Below are 5,650 nucleotides of genomic sequence, written 5' to 3'. Positions count from 1 at the left end.
TTTCTGTTGTTTAGAGGTCATTCTTAGAGGCTGTTTTTTGTAGTGTTGCCATCTCCATTACTGTTGGTTTCTTGCTTTTAGCCATCTTATGAATAATAGGCTCTGTTAGTTTTTCTTGATGGGATTGCTCAGAAATTTGCAAGTCCTCTGATTCGGAAGTAAATCTGAGCAGAGTTCTTATGGGTCATTGTGACTTGTGTCTACTTCTCAGGGTGGTTCTTAAGAAATACCAAACTAGACTCCAATCGGACAATTATTTTGAATGACTATATACGGAATAATGCTGAAGCTTTATGGCCATGACCTTTTTCCCTTCCAATCTCCAACTAACTCGTTTGTTATGTGCGCTCATCAATATTTTTATAAAGTTGCGCATGTGTACTTCAAGGCTTCCTAATATATAACTGCAATACTGCAGAGGCACATTTAAATGTTAAACATGTTTAAAGTAATCAGGAGGTGCAAATAACCTTTCTTAAAGCTTTTAAGCTCCACCTCAGGACATTTAACTCTTGTCTGCTGACGTGCTCCAAGATCTTGCCCTGAGTGAAGCATGCTATATAAATGCAAGCTGTTGATGACACTCCAATGCAGTGCTGGGATGTTTCTCATTTTTTGAGGTACTGACCTTTGGATGAGATATGAAACCAAGGTTCTGTCTACTTGCTCAGGTGGACTTTTAAGATTTTCAGGCATTATTTTTGGCTTGCACGGCTAATGGGAACTGAGTGGGAAGAGTCCCTGCCTGCAGTGACTGGTCTGCCCTTCCAAGTCCTGCCGATGAGCCAGGCTGGCAGTGCTGTCAGCTGCTGTGCCCTGGAGTACTGAGGACCTGCTTGGCTCAGGAACTGGCCTACTGAGACTGTCATAGAGGGTTCGGTCAATTGAAGCCAGTTCAGTTCAAAGGATACCCCACTTATCCTCTGTCTCTTTCCCCCACCTCCCGGTGGATAATTACCGGTTGATCATTTGACAACCACCAAGCTCAGGTTTGAGGCTTCACGAGGTGAATAGCAGGTACCAAGAACTTCTTATGAACCTAGTGGGTTCATAGGGAGTTCCTGATACCTGCCATCTAATGGATGAATAAATATTCTGAAAGTTTGCTTGATGAGCTTTGGGGTTCAGGAGGAATCTACAGAGCTTTTAAAGAAATGAGTGAGTGCAGTGAAACCCTTGATAAGGTAAGCACTTTATGGGCTGAATTTTTTTTTCTTATTTCATGTTTTTTTATGCCCATGGGTTGTGCAAACTAACTTGCCATTCAAATTAAAATGTATTATAATTATGCGTCAGTTATGTTTTGCATACATACCATTATTGTTTATGGATGGGACATGTATTTACTGTGCAATGTTTCTTTCACAATTGGTTATACAAAATAACCACCAGTGGAGGGTGCTATAGTAGTGTGGAACAGTATTGAAGTAAAACCAATTGAAACATGAAAAGAACATGAGCTCGGTAAAATGTATGAGGATCCTCGTGTGAAAAAGGGTGAATCATGAATTATAATCATTTTCTTAGCCAAATGTACATGCTGTAATGGGGTAGATTTTTATAAATCTATATTTTTACTCTGAGACCTTGCAACAACAAATTTACGTTTATCCAGCGCTTTTCAAGTTGAGGACATCCCAAGAAAAGAGAGGCTACAACAATAGGGTGGTCCCAAATATTTTTGCATATAAACAGCTAGTGCTATAAAGTATCAAAACATACAGCTTGCCCAGTTAAACTATCACAAATGTGATATTTTCTATTCAGATCTCTTCTATGGGCCAAATGATCTCCTTCTGTGCTAAAATGTCTGCTTCTATTCAAATGATGGAAAGGCAAAGGTGAGATTCTTACCTGCAGTAGCTCAGCAATTATCAAAATAATAATATAGGACCTTATCACGTCAGAAGGACCCCTCGAAGCACTTCACAGGATTTACTGTGAAATGGAGTGACTGTGTTTACAGACAGTCGAAAGTGCTAAAACTGAGCTTAGCTGACACTTTACCATGGTTATGAATTCTACAACATAAGTAATCTAATTGCTTAGCTCCTCAGACAAAACATGCATATTTATAGTGCTTTATCAGATCAAGACATCTTGTAGCACTTTCAGTAAATGCCCCTCCAGGCAGAGAGTGCATTCTCCATTTCCAGACAGGAACATTTCAGTGCATTTGTAGAACTCTGCCTCTTGTCTTTGCCACACTCTGAGATGTTACCCCTCATTAAAGGCAAGTGAAAGGACCTGGGTTTGATTCCCGGTAGTGCAAAACGTTCCTTACTCCACATGCCTGTTTACCTAGCAGTAAGTAGGAACCCGGTTGTTGGTCAATTGGTGGATTGTTTTTCGGGGTGTAATAATTCCTTCAAAATAAATTTAAATAATTTGGTCACTCAATCGACGACTGTTTGTGGGTCACTGCTATGTGCAATTGGCTGTCGTGTCTCGCCCTACAAAATATAGTCAATTCACTTTACAGTATGAAGTTTTGAGATGTCTCAAAGACATGATACGGTGCTTTATAAAATGCAAGGATTATTTTTATATATATATATATAATGCAACTTGGACTTGCTCCTGATGTGAAAGAAGCTATACCAAATGTAAGCATTGTTTATTATTGTTTGGTAATTTTATTCTTCCAATTTTCCAGTTTAGTATTTTATAGTTTTCTGGAACATTTCTTGTCTGCCCTTTTTTCATGCATTTTCTTTTTCATTTTATTGAAATAATTTTAAACTTCCTAACATTCATCATCCAAAAAATGTTTCCTGTTCACACAAAATGAGAAAGCATAACAGTGTTTGAGAAGGGATGAGCACAAAGTGAGGCTGTGTGTTCTGCAGCCTTTTCTAAGCTGGTGCTGTTTGCTTGAGGTTTTTTTTGATTGTTAGGCTCCCTTGATACGGTAGGGGGTGCTGCACTGAGCTGAGGTAACAGCACGCAGTTTTATTTTTTGCTGAATTCCATCCTCTTTCTACTGCATACGCTAGCCACAGTGGAAAACGTCTGCCATGCTCCATTAGCTAAGCATATTAGCTAAAAATCTATCTATATGGTACTTGTTTCTTCACAATTCTCGATTCAAGCACTTTGATTTACACTTGAGGCTTATTAATCTTAACAAGACTGGATCTGATTAAAGTCCTGGGGAAGAGCTTGCAGTGCGAACAGCAGATTCTGCCATATCTATAGGGAATGGCAAAAGCCAGATTTAACGGATAATTGCCGCACAAAGGTTCAAAGGCAAAAGTGCCTTTGTTTAAATTCTTAAGGGAGCAAATGAAATTGATAGATAAAGGCGATCAGCAGATAGAACGACTCAGCATTTGATAAGGTTCCAAATATGAAGCTATAACGAAGATGAAATAAATGCCGATTAGCAGACTACTGTGAAAATTGGCTTCGCAATTGCAGGCAGAAGAACAGTGAGAGGAGAGCTCAACAACTATCACCTGTTTTTCACACTATTAATAATAGTACAATAAATATTTCTCTCTCTAACATCCGCTGAATGAAGACATCAAACTCTGCCTATGTGATCAGCCTGGAGAGTTTTGGTTTTGTCAGTTTATCCACGTTTTCCTAATAGAAAAAAAACTGATTGAAATAATCAAATTCCAGGACATTTTCCAATTCACTGAACCAATGTCAACCCTCTTTCATCTCTCTCAACTTGTGCCTGACCAAGTCCCCTTTCTGCATTATTGCCACATCGTCCGTCTCCGTCCTTATCTTATGCAGATTCTGCTGAAACCATCATTTTGTCACTGAAAAACCCAACCTATAATGCTCTCCTCTCTGGTTTCCTCAGCTCCACCACCCACAAGCTTCAGCTCATCCAAACATCTGCTGTATTCCTATCACTCCTGTGCTCCTCTTACCGTCACCTGAACCCTTGTGATTCTGTGTGTCATTAGTAGTTCTCAGCTCCCTCACTTCAACAACTTCTGCAGCCTCACTCTTCTGCTTTCTCTCCCCCCCACCACCGCCCCAACACTCAATGATTTTAAGCCTGTTTTGTGTTTTCTGACCCACAATCAGCAGCCAAGCTTCAGCCACTTGTTCACCCAACACCCCATCCTTTGGCAAACCCTCCCTCCATCCCTCTGTCTCAGCCCCCTCTCTTGTTTTCAACAGCCGCCTAAAAGTCTCTTTATTTGAGCTTACGATCACAACCTCCTCCTCTCCCTTGTTTCTGCTACCTTCCACTACCTCCTCCTTCCACCCACTGTCCAGCACTGTCTCTATGTGGTATGACTCAATAGCTGCTTGTAATGTATTGCACTTCACACGGGATAGCATCTTAGAGCACTTACTCTATAAAGGTCCCTCTCTGTTTGCCCTTAAAAGCCTCTCCCTCCCAACTTGCCCCAGTTCTGATGAAGAGTCGTGGACCCAAAACGTTGACTCACTTTCCTTTCTCCATAGATGCTGCCTGACCTGCTGAGTGTTCTCAGCGACTTCTGTTTTTGTTTCATAATAATCTTTGCATTTGATATGGTGCATTATCAAGTCTCCGAGATGTCTCAAAGCACTTCATAGAATATACTGTAAAGTGAATTGACTGTATATTTTGTGGGCAAAACACGGCAGGCCACAAATAGTCGTGAATTGAAATGACCAATTTATTATTGCTTCAAAGCAAAGCTAAAATGTAACTCCCAGTGTCATGGAAGCCTCACTTGTGTTAACAAATGAACATTTGACTCATCAGTGAATGAAATATGACATGAAGTTTATGGTGAATAAAATATTAATTTTCGTAATGTGTTATTTATTTGTTGATAATGCTAACAAGTGTCAAGGCAAAGCTATCAATATGATGAAATGATCACTTTTTCACCAACATCCCTGACTCCTAATTTCAGCGATTTCATGGTTTCATAATTTTACTGAAAATTTACTGTTATATATATATATACCTCTGAGACATATCTTTTCAAGACTGAATTATCCTAGCTAATTGTCTCCCAAGTTCATTCCTGTAACACGGGGGATTTCACTCATTGCACTCTCCCTCTCGCTCTTCACTGCCTCTGGGGCCTAGTCAGCCCCCTTATGTTACAGCAATGGAACCAGGATCAGTATCAAGCCCTCAAAATCTCAACTGATGTAACTGGAATACGAGTAACTGTCTATAAGCACTCCAAAGGTCAGCATTTGTTGTTCCTGCCATTCCATTGGGGACCCAAGTCACTTGATGCATATTATTCCTATGCTCTCATGGGGAGCATAACACAAAACTTCTTGGATGTGGATGATCACGGCAAGGATCCAAATTCATTGAACTGATTGATTATCAGTAAACACAAAATCCTGAGTTTCCATTATTTTCCAGGTCAATATTGTTGATTATCCAACTGGATAGAGTTGAAGAATCTACCCTTTAGGGGAATTAAGAAATGGGGATACTGAATTATTTTAAAATGGCCAAGAAAATAATTAATTGCTGTATAACTTTTTTGCCTTTTGCTGGGAGAACAATTTATAGTATTACCCAGGCAAGCATAAACTGAAATGTATGAGTTGAGGCAATGTGCAGACATGACTAGCAGTGGACTGTGATTCTGACCCACAATCAATCATTCTGCTGCTCCATTAAAATGATTATAAATCATGATGTCTTTTCTCAACCAGATAAATC

This window comes from Callorhinchus milii, unplaced genomic scaffold, assembly GCF_018977255.1.
Source record: "Callorhinchus milii isolate IMCB2004 unplaced genomic scaffold, IMCB_Cmil_1.0 Scaffold2, whole genome shotgun sequence".
NCBI lineage: Eukaryota > Metazoa > Chordata > Chondrichthyes > Chimaeriformes > Callorhinchidae > Callorhinchus > Callorhinchus milii.
The sequence above is the reverse complement of the archived record's forward strand: the minus strand, read 5'-3'. Positions refer to the sequence as shown.